The 15,838-nt window shown below is 40.7% G+C and overlaps 1 protein-coding gene across 1 annotated transcript in view; it reads right to left on the bottom strand.

Annotated features, from left to right (window-relative positions):
* The window catches only part of PDXK (pyridoxal kinase), a 55,373-nt gene that overhangs the window by 30,374 nt on the left and 9,161 nt on the right, over positions 1-15,838 (bottom strand). The window lies entirely within an intron of this gene.

The following is a 15,838-nucleotide window of genomic DNA, read 5'->3' as shown; positions in this document are numbered from 1 at the left end:
CCTGGGACAGCTGGTTAGAGGGTCTGAAGCGCAAGTGGTGTCTGCCTCCATACCTGTTACAAGCAAGGGTGAAGAGATAAATAGGAAGAGTCTGCAGATTAATGTATGGCTACGTGACTGGTGCCAAAGGCAGGGTTTTGGGTTTTTCAATCATGGGCTGCTATATGAGACACCTGGTTTGCTGGTAGCAGGTGGGATACACCAGTCCCAGAGGGAAAAGGTTTTTGGGGCAGGAGTTAGCAGGGCTCATTGACAGGGCTTTAAACTAGATATGAAGGGGAAAGGGGAGATAAGTGGGCCTGTTAGGGACAAGCCCAAGAGAAACATGCTAGGGCTTGAAGGATGGCTGACTAGGGAGGACTCTCAATCTATTGCTTCATTTGAGGGAAAGGATAGTTGTTTAGACCCTGTCCTGAAGGGGAAAAAGGTACCAGGGCAAGAGTTAGCAGAGCTCACTCACAGAGCTTTAGGTTAGATTCAAAGTGTGAGGGGGTTGTAGCTGGGTTTGAACTAGTGGGGCATTGTTCTAGTATTAATGAAGACCAGAAGGCCTCCCACCTCCCAGGGGTGCCACTAGCGTGCTCTGCTTGCTCCCTGAAATGCCTGTACACCAATGCACGCAGCATGGGGAATAAACAGGAGGAGTTAGAAGTCTGTGTGCGGTCTAAAGGTTATGACCTGGTGGCAGTTACAGAGACATGGTGGGACAGTTCACATGACTGGAATGTGGCCATGGATGGCTATGTCCTTTTTAGGAAAGATAGGTCAGCAAAGCGAGGTGGTGGAGTTGATCTTTATGTGAAAGAGCGACTACAATGTATTGAGTTCTGTCCAGGGGCAGATGGGGAGCAAGTGGAAAGTCTGTGGGTACGAATTAAGGGACAGGCTGGTACGGGTGATACAGCTGTGGGGGTCTATTATAGACCTCCTGATCAGGATGAAGGAGTTCATGAGGCTTTCTACAGGCAACTGAAAGCAGCCTCACAACTACATGCCTTGGTTCTCATGGGGGATTTTAACTACCCCGATATTTGCTGGAAGACTTACACAGCCAATCACTCACAGTCTAGGAGGTTCCAGTGCATTGATGATAACTTCTTAATGCAAATGGTGGACGAACCAACTAGGAGAGGAGCGCTGCTGGATCTAGTACTCACCAACAAGGAGGGTCTGGTTGAAGCGGTGATGGTCAATGGCAGCCTTGGCTGCAGTGACCATGAGATGGTGGAGTTTAGGATCCTGTGTGGGTGGAATAGAATACCTAGCAAGGCCACAATTCTGGATTTCCGAAGGGCAAACTTTGGCCTCTTCAATCAATTGCTAAGGGAAGTCTCATGGGAAAGGGTACTAGGTGGTAAAGGGGCTCAAGATAGTTGGTCAGCATTCAAGAACCACTTCTTCCAAGGTCAGGATCAGAGTATCCCAATGGGTAGGAAGTCAAGTAGGGGAGCCAGGAGACCAGCATGGTTAAACAAGGAACTGCTGGGCAAACTCGTGCGGAAAAAGAGAATCTGTGGATTATGGAAGGAGGGGCTGGCCACTTGGGAGGAATATAGGACAGTTGTCAGAGGATGTAGAGAGGCAATTAGGACAGCTAAGGCCTCCTTGGAACTTAATCTTACAAGTCGGGTTAAGGACAATAGAAAGGGCTTCTTCAAACACATAGCAAATAAAACTAACACAAGAAGCAATATAGGCCCACTGCTGAACGAGGTGGGTGCCCTGGAGACAGAGGATATAAAGAAGGCAGAGGTGCTGAATGCCTTCTTTGCCTCTGTCTTTACTCCTGCAGACCCTCCCCAGGGAACCCAGATTCCTATAGCCCCGGAAGGAGTCAGGATAAAGGAGGAGTTTGCTTTGGTGGATGAGGATTGGGTCAGGGATCAGTTAAGCAATCTGGACATCTATAAATCGATGGGTCTGGATGGAATACACCCACGGGTGCTGAGGGAGCTGGTGGAGGTCATTGCTGGGCCACTCTTCATCATCTTTGGTAAGTCGTGGGAAACAGGAGAGGTGCCTGAGGATTGGAGGATGGCAAATGTCACTCCAGTCTATAAGGGTAAGGAGGACCCGGTTAATTATAGACCAGTCAGCCTTACCTCCATCCCTGGAAAAGTGATGGAACAACTTATTCTTGACACCATCTCTAGACGTATCAAGGATGAGGGGGTCATTAAGAGCAGCCAACATGGTTTTACCAAGGGGAAGTCATGTTTGACCAACCTTATAGCCTCTTATGAGGAAGTAACTAGGTGGATGGATGACGGTAGAGTGGTAGATGTGGTTTTTCTTGATTTCAGTAAGGCATTTGATACTGTCTCCCACAGCATCCTCATAGATAAGCTAAGGAAGTGTGGGCTTGATGATCAGGTAGTGAGGTGGATCAAGAACTGGTTGAAAGGAAGAAGGCAGAGAGTTGTGGTTAATGGGGCAGAATCTAGCTGGAGGTCTGTGACTAGTGGAGTGCCTCAGGGGTCGGTGCTGGGACCAGTGCTGTTTAATATTTTCATCAATGACCTGGATAAGGGAACTGAATGTACCCTCAGCAAGCTCGCTGATGATACTAAACTGGGAGGAGTGGCTGACACACCAGAGGGCTGTGTTGCCATTCAGCGAGACCTGGACAGGTTGGAGAGTTGGGCGGAGAGGAACTTGATGAAATTCAACAAGGGCAAGTGTAGATTCTTGCATCTGGGGAAGAACAACCCCATGTACCAGTATAGGTTGGGGGTTGACCTGCTAGACAGTAGTGAAGGGGAAAGGGACCTGGGGGTCCCGGTGGATAGGATGACCATGAGCCAGCAATGTGCCCTTGTGGCCAAGAAGGCCGATGGCATCCTAGGGTGCATTAGAAAGGGTGTGGTTAGTAGGTCAAGAGAGGTCCTCCTCCCCCTCTACTCTGCCTTCGTGAGGCCGCATCTGGAATATTGTGTCCAGTTCTGGGCCCCTCAGTTCAAGAAGGACAGGGAATTGCTTGAAAGAGTCCAGTGCAGAGCCACAAAGATGATTAAGGGAGTGGAACATCTCTCTTATGAGGAGAGGCTGAGGGAGCTGGGTCTCTTTAGCTTGGAGAGGAGGAGACTGAGGGGTGACCTCATCAGTGTTTACAAATATGTAAAGGGTGAGTGTCAGGATGATGGAGCTAGGTTTTTTTCAGTGATGTCCAGTGATAGGACAAGGGGCAATGGGTGTAAACTGGAGCATAGGAGGTTCCATGTGAACATCAGGAAAAATTTCTTTACTGTGAGAGTGACAGAGCACTGGAACAGGGTGCCCAGGGGGGTTGTGGAGTCTCCTACATTGGAGATATTCAAGGCCTGCCTGGACAAGTTCCTGTGTGATGTACTCTAGGTTACCCTGCTCTTGCAGGAGGGTTGGACTAGATGATCTTTTGAGGTCCCTTCCAACCCTTGGGATTCTGTGATTCTGTGGTACATTCAGCATAAACAAAAAATGCAGTACTTTCCTACAGCAGTGAACACGGAACAAAAGCGACATTGGAAACAGCATCAGAAAAACAGGGCTCTGGATCCGCTGGCTAGAGTCCATCTGGAGATAAGGATGGAGAGACTGGTCCAGCAGCAGGCACCAAAGACCTGAAGAAAGCCTTGGCTAATCTTTCTTAGCAAGAAAAGCAGTCTAAATTTCAAGGTTCTAAAAGAATGCAAAATATGGAGGGAAGATGAGAAAATGAACATGAGCCGGCAGTGTGCGCTTGCAGCCCAGAAAGCCAACCGTATCCTGGGCTGCATTAAAAGGAGCGTGACCAGCAGGTCGAAGGAGGTGATCCTGCCCCTCTCCTCTGCTCTTGTGAGACCTCACCTGCAGTATTGCGTGCAGTTCTGGTGTCCTCAGGATAAAAAGGACATGGAACTGTTGGAACAAGTCCAGAGAAGGGCTACGAGGATGATCAGGGGACTGAAGCACCTCCCGTATGAAGACAGGCTGAGGAAGTTGGGGCTGTTCAGCCTGGAGAAGAGAAGGCTGCATGGAGACCTCATAGCAGCCTTCCAGTATCTGAAGGGGGCCTATAGGGATGCTGGAGAGGGACTCTTCATTAGAGACTGTAGTGACAGGACAAGTGGTAATGAGTTAAAACTTAAACAGGGGAAGTTTAGGTTGGATATAGGAAGGAAATTCTTTCCTGTTAGGGTGGTGAGGCACTGGAATAGGTTGCCCAGGGAGGTTGTGAATGCTCCATCCCTGGCAGTGTTCAAGGCCAGGTTGGACGAGGCCTTGGGTGATATGATTTAGTGTGAGGTGTCCCTGCCCATGGCAGGGGGGTTGGAACTAGATGATCTTAAGGTCCTTTCCAACCCTAACGATTCTATGATTCTATGAAGATGCTGTTAACATTTCAGAAAGCAAATCGTTCTAAAAGGGTGACAGAAGAATCTTAAAAGGGATCAGTGTTATGAGCCATACTTGGATGTCACAAGCAGTTTCTTTACAACTAAAAGAGAACAGAAAGAAATCACAGAGAATTAATTTGAGACATGATTAGGCAATGATAGGGAGAGAGCTCTTAAAAACACAAAGTAAAAAAGGCCCAAAGCATGCTTCAAAAACCACCTGCTACCTTGCATTACCAGCAATTCAAATATTGAAACATCCACGAATTTGCTACTACAATCAAGAAACTCATTCTTGTTGCCCAAAGAGAGCTAAATATAATGAAAATAAGAGCATCAAATAAGAAGAAAACTACTGAGGATTTTTAATCTAGCAGTATGCGCTTAATACAGACAGGTACTGCTGCTCAAGCCATTTTCAGACATTTTTATCTGCCATGAAAGAAATTCTAATGTAACAGTGATATAACAGTCTGACATTTAGTATTTGTTTCCGCATCCTACTTGCTCTGAGTAAGAATTCTCCTCAAAAGAAGAGCTGCTATGTATGGCTCAGTGAGTCATACCAGGAGATAATAGTAATGATGCATCACTGTTTATGATCCACTTTCAGGCAATTTGCTGATGGGGGAGTGAATAAACGAAGCTTTTGCCAGTCACGTTTTTCACCGAGATGCACGCCTCTCCCTTTTAATCATGAAGGCAACCCCTTTACATGTATTAAAAATCTCTGGGTTTATGGTGCCAGGCATTAGGTTTTTGCTGTGCATGTACTTTCTTTTGCACATGAAAGCCATTAAGTGATAAGCCCTTATTTCAAACCCTGGGCCATTACAAGATGGAGGTACGTGCTGCAGCAGGTAGTCCCTTTTGTCCACAGCACTGCATTTCTGTCATTTCTGCAGCTCAGAGTCAACACAGGTCTTCACAGAGTAAGTCTCCTCTTTAATATACAATAGAGGTTTCTGTTAATGCCTAACCAAAACAAAAAAAGAAGTAATTTTACATTAATGATAGACATAATGGTGGGTTGTCTCAGCCTCAACAAGTTAAAATTAATTTCAGCTACTACTCTCACTCCAGGTTTTTGTTTCGCCTTTATTTTAAAGGCACAGGAATTAAAGGGGTGAGAACATGGCAATACCTTGGTTATTATTATCATAACCACTACATTGTTATGAACTTTGCACATGCTTTTCAAATAAATAAATGAGAACACTGCCTCTAACCAGACTGTCATCCCATATTCATTTCACCTCCCTGCAATGAACAAACTTAAGTAGTTCTTATTTCCTTCAAACGTCTTAGCAACAATTGTGAATTAATCCATTTCTCTCCAATATTCAGATCATGTCTCTCCAATTATTTAACACCCGACACTACAGAACATACTTACTATGATTTACTAACGAATGAGGTTTACACTTAGTGCTTTAGGGAAGAAGAACATGCATAAGTGCTTTGTAAGGAAGGCTGTTACTACAACACAGATAAGCACTGTAGCAGCTGATGGTCACCAAAAGAGCAGTCTTTCTTTACTGTCTCTACCAGCATCAGCTATCATTTGATTGAAAAATCAAGCTGTTCTGTAGGATCAGGGATTTTTGGTTTGTTTTGGCCAGTTAGTCTGCTTAGATCAGCAGAAGGGAAAATTCAAGGAAGACCACCTCTTCCAGAGACGGCAGGTGCCAGCCTAGCTGAGCTGTACACTTGGTAAAAGAAAGCTTCAAAAGCAAGTGCTTTTGAATAGTTGAGGAAAAGTCACAAATGGCTCAAATTCTGCGAGGGAGCTTGATATTCTCAATTTTCTCATCAGTGCAAAACTGGCTAAGCAGCCTTTAAAGGTTTCCAGATAATCACTTACTAGTATTAGACTACTCTGTCACAGTTTGTCATTTGCTCTAAAGTTTTGTTTAGAATAAACGTAGATGACTCATCTAACACACCTAATTACAAAACCCTCTAGTTCTGATTCAACCCCCAAAATAAGCTCCGTTAGTCCAAGGAATTGCATTAATGAGGATTCTTATCAAACCAGAGTAATTAAAAGACATATAAAATGTCATTTAAAAACAAAGTAGAATTATAACCTCTAATTAGTACTACCTTTGAAATAAGAGCAACAGATGTTAAGGTCTAGGCTTAGTAAAGAGTATTAAAATAATCAGAAAGAATGTTTAAGTCATGGCAAGCCAGCACATGTTTGCTACTAAGGAAAACTGCATTGAAAAGTCATGGAATTTAGTCATCAGATGGCCTGAAAACAAGGTATATTTGAGTGCTAAAAGCAACTTTTGACAGCAATCACCTCTTCTACCACTACAGAGAAAACTGTGTCTTAATTTTGGTTTGCTTAGTTCATTTTAACAAGCTTGTCATTTCAAGTGAATATGGAAAAGTTATTTTTCTCCTTAAACTGATTAAATAACAATAGTAGTAACTATCATCCTTGCATATCTAAATGACCATACGTATCTGAAACAGTTTGATTCATGGAATAATAAATACTTTCCTCACTTCCAAAAGGCACTGTATTCAGAAGATGTCTTGTTAGATCTTTTTAATATATACTTGTATTTTTAATTTCTTGGGCAGAGATAACTAAAAGCATCGATTCTGAATTTCTACCCAAACCAGAGGTTAAAGAAATCTTAGGCGAATTTTAACTACTTAATTAAAAATACATTCTTTTCATATGTACAGACCTAGAAAACTGAGATCAGAGCAAGTGTACTGAATCAGATAAATCATGATAAAAAAAAGTCTCTCATATCTGCACACTAAAGTACCAAATATCACCTGAAAACATGACTAAACTCAATTATTTATATCAAAATTATTGTTTGTTGATGTGAAAAACATTTAAATTACTTATTTTAATTCATTAAAATCAACCCGCTCTAGGTACTGATGTTTTTTTTTCCTACATACACAAAAAACCCTCTGCATGTTTCTGAAATAAATACATACATGCCAGTTAAATTGTCACCTCACCACCTTTCCATATCTTACGAGCAATAAAAATGCTGTAATTCAGCAAAGACCGCAAGCGAAACAGTAAATAAATACGAAGTCAGATCTATACAGTAGTTTTGTGGCTTTCAGTCAACAAAGGACAAATTCAAACTGGTAATGGTTTATCAAGGTCCACTGGAATACTCAATTGTCTCTACAGTCTGGTTAAAATAATACAGAAGCCACAAGTAGCACTTTGCCAGGTCTACCTGTGTGACAGATGCCTTTATCGATACCAATAGTTTCACCTCATACTCCTTGATGCACTACTTTCCCTCTGCTTCCTGAACTCCTCTGCATATCAGTCTACCACATTTGCAAAATGACTGAAGTTTGGGCGTTAAAACTGTCTTTTTTTGCGTGTGTGTGGGCGTGTGTGTTCCTTGCACCTCTGAGTAAATAAACTGAAGGCACTCACTTCACTTGGATTTTACCAATGGCAGCACTAATGCCTTCAAATCCTATTTGATTAGTGTGAGAACTGAGCTTACTATGAAATGGACATAATGCTCTAGAACAGCTTGTAAATAAACCTGTGTTACTTCCCCTCCTCGCTAAAAAAAAAAAAAAGGATCCTGCAGTGATACTTATGCCTGTCATTTTAGAAATGTAGATTAAGGCAGATATTTTGCAAATGTCCAGAGCTCCAGTTGCCAAGGATGCACATCACCTACATAATCATTATCCCCCGTTTTGGATGATCTGGTCTCTTACAGGCCCTCTAGTAAAGAACAATTCCTGGTTTCCGTGCTCTCCCTCTGCTGTCATTCTGTGTAAGTATCATTAGCCCACAGAACTGAAAATCCTGGGCAAATCTAAACCCGTAGCCAGTCTGGGGGAGAATGATAAGCACTCTTCAAAGGAAAACAGTAACTGAGTTCATCCTAAATTTCTCAGCCTCCAGAGTCAGCACGTGTCAAACAACATTCTTCACAAGACCCAAACTAAGGTTGCCTACAACACATCATGTAGTGACATTTATTGTAATTGAAATCTGAAAGGAAAATGGCAAATCCAATATATTTTTTAAGTATCTTCAAGCAAAGGAGACAGAACTGTTACATTTCTAAAAATAAATCACTGAGCATCAAAACTGCAGACGGTTTGTATTTGGAAGGCATGGCTGGCAGATCTGAATGATACGCTTCAGAAGTATATTCAGAAAATTAAATCCAAATACACACACTGGAGCAAAATGCATTTGACACTGAAACAGCTAGTATGGAACACGTTATGCACAAGATCAAATTGTGCTTAGTTCTTCCTCACAAATAACTGAAGGACAGGAACGAACATCATAGTCCTTCCCACAGTGCAGAAAGCGCAATTCCAGCCTTACAAAGAGAAAGTGCATCACCTGTGCAGGCACCTAGTCTACAGAACTATCAGAATGCACATCTTCAAACTAGCAAGTGCTCAAGGGAAATATCAACACACAAGAAAGGAAGAGACTTTGAAAATACATGGACAACATCTAAAGGTCTTGGCTCTTTTTGGAAAACTGGACCAACAGCCTAGTTTACCTAAAAGCACAGAAGTAACTTAAACCTATATCCAGCCACTGTGCCACAATAAAAAAGCAAAAAATGGATCTCCTTCAGGATTCAAATTACATGTGATAGCAATTATTTTACTACTAGAACAACCTAAAGACTTAGACAAAAAATGTCTTAGGTTATATATATAACTAGATGACAGTTCTGGTTCACCTCTAAAAATGCAGTCTTTTAGACCCTGCCACTGTGTTAATGCCTGAATTAAGAGTTTTGTTACATTTAGAGTGTCTCTTCCTCTCCCTTCCAGAAAACATTTCAGTCACACATACACTAAAACATACATTTCTTCAACACAGAGAATTAGTGCTTAAGATTTTTAGAAATGAAGGACTACAAACACGTATTTCCTTCAAGAGGGCAGCTTAAGTTGCGTCTGTTATGTAAAGGAGGAGATTGAAAAAAGAGAAAGAAAATTGTTCCACATTAAGAGAAATCATGAGTGCAGCAACAAAGAAATTAACAGAAAGATTTTGAAGCAAATGCAACACCTCATATTCAGTGTTAGTGATTGCTAAGCTTTATGTTTAAATTTGTGCATATCCACATGGTCTGGAGACAAATAAAAGTAGGCATTCTTACCTCCTAATCCTATTTGGTCTGTGATTGTTAATACCACTTGAGACAGAAAACTGTTAACTACAAAGCCTTGCTCTGCCTCAGAGTAAATATTAATTTAAATTCTCATTTAATAATTTTATTTACTCTGACAAATGCTTAGAGAAATGTGAACTGCTTCTGCTTAAAATTCGCATTGCAGCTTTACTATGCTTCTGCAGAGAAAAAAGTAAATTTTCCAAAGTATCACACACTTCACAGAACTCAAGAAGTGCTCCTTTTTTCATGCTTGTATTCAGTTTGGAAGGAAAAAGTCGGTTGGTTGTTTTTTTTTTTTAAAAGAAAAAAAGAGAAATATCTTAAACCTCCTAAGTGTGTGAGAAAAACTGTCACTTGAATTACACGAAGTTCTGAACTGATAAGACATTTTATTGCTGTCCTGGGCACTAAACATTCAAAACAAATAAACAATTTCCAATGCATTACATGTACATATTTAGAGAAAGAGAAGTTTTGAGAGAGAAGTTTACAGACATTTAATGCTGAGAGACATGCTGTGGAATTGTTGTGCTTGGAGGTTTTTGTGACACAAGAGAACAAAGCCCTGAGCAACCTGGTCTGAACATAGTGCCTACCCAGCTCTGAGCAGGAGGCTGGACTGCGGATCTTCCTGAACTCCCTTCCAGCATGGGTCACTCCATCATTCGATGACACCACCACACAGAAAAAGATCAGTTTTACTCACAGTAGCACTCCATGTGTACAAGCACACAAAATATCATTACCCATCCTAAAGTTCTGGTTATAAGTATAAAAACCAGAGGTATGCCACGTTTACAGTATTAACTATGCCAACTTTGTCAGTAAACATATTATGTCCTTTGCTGTTAAATGATCAGTGGACCAATTTAATTAGAACATTTTAGTTTGTACTTCATTTAGACAACCTTAGAGAACAATTACCTACTTCTGCAAGAATGAAATTCAGTCAAAAACACCTCTCTCTGCTGCAACAAGACCACTACATATTTCCCTCTTTGGGAACTGGGCTTATGCCTCTGGTGGTATTTCATTTTCAGGTTTGAAACTGAAACTACAAAGTAGTAGTGCTACAGCTCAAGTCAGAGGAAAAATCTGGAACAATGAGTAGAGGTAGGGGATGGGAGGGGAAAGCAGTATGAGTAACAAAGAAAAGAAGAAAAAATTGTGTAAAACCAGTTTGTAAACTGCATACATGTTTCTTCCATAGTATTTAAGTCCTCTGATAATGTTCACAGGTTGCTATCTATATTTCATGAAACAAAGCTGAGATCTCCATCCAAAATCCTCAGCTCCTTCAAAGCTCTTCAATTTGGAAAATATTACCTTTACCATATCAGAACACACCAAAACCCATTTTCCCAAGTGACAGCACAAACCAAAAGGTTTGTAAACCACAAGTCCAGGAAAAGTATCAGAGGTTGAAGTTGCAAATCAAGCTCAGCCAATCATTCATACAAATTCTTTTATTGCTGACACAAGGTACCAGATTTCTTGTATGCCTAATTAGTTTCACAACCAGATCTGCGCTACAAACGTGCCACAGGTGAAAATCTCACTATATAATTTGTTTGTTCACATCTCTAAGAGGCAAATTTATCTCCAAGGAGAAAACATTTTGACAAGAAAAGGGCACTGACTAGGAAGAAGGAACAAGAGTCTGCTAAACAGAAGAGAATATCTGAGACTGTACTTCGAAAGGAGGATTCATACAATGCCACATTTATTTTGGGGAGATCTAGATGTATTACAACACTTATTTTTCTCGCATTTCAACTCTTCTATTTTGTATCAAGATACCCACTTTGTATATAAAGTTTATGGAAAAATGATGCCTCTGTTTCAATTATTATTCAAATGATGAACCATCTAAGCCAGGTATGTCCTGTCCTTTGTGCCACCAGATGCTAACAGACTGACAGAGCAAAACAGCAGTAAATATTAAGAACAGTGAGAAGAAGGTTAGCACATACTAGACAAGTGAATCAAAATCATCCAGATAGAGCCTAGAAAGGCAGCATTGTGAATTATGCAGAATTCCAAATCAAGGTTTCAGGTGTGTAAACTCAACTGTGCTACTGATTTTGTTTTCCTTTACTAGGCAAGATCAACATGCAGATGTATTTTCAGAAATAACTGCTAATTTCAGCTGCTTTCCTACTTGATGACTTTCCGACTTGATGATGCCTAGGAATGATTCAGGAAGTCACGAATTCAGGCAGACCCCACTGCTTTCCCTGAGAAGCAATGGTCAGGATTGTCCCTATTGCAAGCTGGCTCAGACTGACCTATGCTCCACTAAAATCTGCTTGAGTTCAGAGTGATTGTCTCAGCAGAGAAAACATGCCTGAAAAGCAAAGAGCCATGACAGATACTAGGATGTTGTTTTAAACCAGTTCTAAAAGAGTCTATTACCCTCAAACCTTCCAGTGTATGTACTCTCCTCCTGGTAAAAACAGTTATGCTACTGAAGGATATCTCAGCTAACAGCACTCTTGATCAAGATGTGGGTATTCTAAAGCACAAGAAAATCATCGTAATCTGACCTCCAGATCATTCTGTATTTCCAAACCCTTTCTAACCATCGCACTGTCATTTAAAGAAGTAGAAGGAAAGAGGCTAGAAAATGTGGTCTATCATCCTGCTACCTTAAACACAGCACTATTACAGATTTCAGTGACAGAACCTGTAAAAAATAAATGCTATTTTAAATATTTCATATTCACCTCCTCAAAGCCTTGAAAATAAAAGCAGTCACAGAGCCCTGTGAACTGGACAAGTGTTATCAGTGAACAGTGACAAAGAAAGGAGAACATTACTCTGCAAAGCACTGTGCTTAAACCAGTATCACTTGAACTCAGAATGTAAAAAAACAATGTCCTGTTCCTCATCCACGCAGTAAGAATACAGCTGGGAACAAGATACAAGCCCTTCCGTGCTGCCAAAGAAGAGCTTAGGGAATTTATGTTGCACAGAATCGATTATACTGCATTATATGTACTCTACCTGTGTGCTGCCATCATGTCTACAATACTGTATTATACATGTGGTCACCTTGGTTTTTCAGAACACAGACCATATCACCTGCTGCAGCAACCGCAAACCCCCTCTATTCTAAAATTAATGCTTTTTTTTGGAAGCCTTCTCATATACTTTAAAAAAAGCTGGTGTTTAATTTGTAAAAATTGATAGAGACACATGACTAGCCATGTGGCTCTACAGAAAGGAAAAATAAGTCCTCAGTTTAAAGAAAGAGTCAAGCTTTCCAAGCAATGGGGAAGTGCTTTGACTTGTATCATCTAAAACACACAGCAGCATTTAAAAAAAAATATATAAATGAATAATTACGAGAAAATCCTACACCTCACATGTGTATAAATACACATAAAATACAAATACACAGTTTATTAAGCTTAAGAATATGTGAAGTTCATCCCAACAAACATCTGAACTATGATTATGTATTTTAATTAACAAATAATTAATTGCCTGATTACAGTCTTACTCCTCTGCCTCCACAAATGCAGTTAACATCCGAAAAGTCAACAAGGTGAGCTGGTGCAAGGAACGTGAATAAATGGATCTGGGCCAAAAAAAGGAAGGTAACAGTAGACAGGTATACAAACAGAGCATGTCCAGTGCTCCATACAAGCGGAAAGTATCTCAAAGTTGTCAACCAGTAGCCCACCAGACAGCAATGTTCGTACTGAAAGAGAAATAGTTGGCCTGCTCAGGACTGCACAAGGCACATTTGGTTAACCTCAGAGGCCCTTTAGCTGAGCATATGACAGCAATACAAAACCAGTCAAAGGCTTGAAGAGCCCTGCTATATGATCGTATTTTCTTCCAGAGGACCTCCCTCCTCATCCACATTTAGATCACAGCTGGCTTTATTGCTATTAACAGGCCCTACACCAACAGGAAAGTGACTCTTCTAGCAGTGTAACAGACAGATGCATCAGCTAAAGGACAAAGCTTTAGAGCATAAAGACATATGTAAATGGGGTTAGAGAGGCTTAAACAGACACAATTTCTGAGGAATTTTCAAGAAAATTCGTCATAACTCCCCAGCTGCTGACTTTTAACAGAGCATGTGTATAATCCACTAACAGAATTAGCCAGTCATACCTGTATTTGTCTAAAAAAAAAAAAAAAAAATCACTGTGCCACATAAACCAAAATCATTCCAACCCTTCCAATTTTATTTTACATAAAACCCAGCTTAATTGAAAGCCATTAACAGAATTAACTTTAATACCACAGTTAAAATTACCCTGTCAAACAAGGTAGTTCAGTTTGGGGGGATTTTTGCAAAGTAACGGCAGTTACATTTTCCAGTAAAAAGTCTCTGTCTCGGGCCATGAAACGCTCAATGTACCCACTGTATTACAAGTTATTTGCATACACATCCTGATGTTTAAGTACTGCAGTTTGGAACTTTACCTTACACAGCCATCACTGCAGTTCCAGTGAACCTCATTGCTCCTCTGGACATGGAACAGGAGTGCATTCAAAATGGCTGAATTTCTATAATCAAATTAATTTGGAGAGGGAGAAAGGATTGCCCAGTTGCAGCTTGCACCTCTCATTATCTGCCAGCTCTTTCACTTAAATGCATCTCTTTCCATTTCATACCGAATGAAAAAAATATACATTGTACTGGGTGTAGAAAATTAGAGCACAAATTCAGTTTGAGAAAAGAAACTTGGGAAAAAGAAAAGGCATGTCCTAGCAATTAGTGAAGTAGGCATAATCGCTGGTGTGGGCTGATAAACCGAACTGAAATTGCTATTGACTAACCCAATCTCTTCTCTCGTTCTGAGCTTTTAATAAAGCATATCAAGTAAATAATGAGAACTCTGAACATACAATAGGGCTGTATTTTAGGGCAGCATTTGACAAGGCACTGCAAATAAAAATCATTAATATATTGGAGATACTGTGCCAAGATCAGAAGAGAGGAGCAAATAAACTAGCTTAGGAGCAGGGATTCTGGAGGTATTGTTGGTGCTTCATTAATCTACAGACAGGTACCAAATAGGCCACTTTAAATTCTAAGGTTTGAAACAGACAATTACAAAACAGACAACAGCCCCCCCCCCCCAAAAGAACAAAAAACACCAAAAAAAAAAAACAAAACAGAAAACCCCACAAAACACAACTGCAGAAAAAATTGGAGGGAGAGGAAGTTATTTCACCAGTGACAACACAGGAAACACTGTAACAGAAATAAAAAAATAGCATTGGGATAGTATCTGATACTTGTTAAAAACAAGAGAACTTTCTACTCTTTACAAAAACCTACAAAACACTATGTGAAGACTATGCAAATAATAGACACAAAATCAAGAACATACAAACTACCTAGTTAGAACTGTTCACCCTCAGACACACATGCACACACACCAAAAAAAAAAACAACCACAAAAAAAACCACCAAACCACAAACCACCAGGCCTTTCCCTACCTGAACCTGCTTTTTACCTCAACTTCTTGTACTCTCAAGTCAAACTCCACATTTCACTGTTTTCTTTCCTTCCCAACTTTGCTTTCCAGTTACAAAAGAACACACATGAAAAGAATATGTGTGGAGGGGTCTGGGATATGTGTTATATATGATACAGCCATATTTATTTGATGTTTCATTCTTGCTCTGTGGCTCCAAGTTCTCAGGTCCAGGCAAATCACAACTAGTGCCACACCAGCAAAAACAAGAGAATGACCTCAGGCTGCCTAATGCCTGTTTCTGGAGTGCTGCTCCTTTTTCAGCTCTGACCAACTGCATACCAGTTTTGAGGATCTACAAGCTGACTTCAGCACTGGACACCACAGAGGATGTACTGAAGACAGGAGCAGAAAACAAATGCCTCTCTCTTCTGCAAGAGCAGACTGCAGTTTTTGTCAAAGTGCTCTGTCAAAACTGGTACTTAGAATTTGCACATGGGCTGATCTAGCTGTAACATCCTGATCATCTGTACAGAAAAGACTTTAACATCCTGAGACTGCAGTGAACTTGTTCTCAACTATTTTATTTCTTTATTTTTCTGAAAAGGCTCACAAATATGTCTGTATCTGAAACATAATCAGGCCAAATTCAAGGTTATCCAATAGTGCCTTAAACATTCTCATCCAAATAAGCCTTAGAGACATAGGAATGCTTCAGAGCAAATACCACCAGGTCACCCATTTTTACTTTCCACCCTGATTGGTGCGCATTGCTAACTATTCAGTGCAATACACTAAGATGACATAATATACATGCCCTTACCAAAATTCCCTCTAGGCCGTTTTGTTCAGCATTAAGAAATTCCTTGTTCT

This window comes from Pezoporus wallicus, unplaced genomic scaffold, assembly GCF_028554395.1.
Source record: "Pezoporus wallicus isolate ANWC-B61680 ecotype Strahan unplaced genomic scaffold, APGP_CSIRO_Pwel_v1 contig_1739, whole genome shotgun sequence".
Classification (NCBI taxonomy): domain Eukaryota; kingdom Metazoa; phylum Chordata; class Aves; order Psittaciformes; family Psittacidae; genus Pezoporus; species Pezoporus wallicus.
Note: the sequence above shows the minus strand (reverse complement) of the source record. Positions and strands in the feature narration are given on the sequence as shown.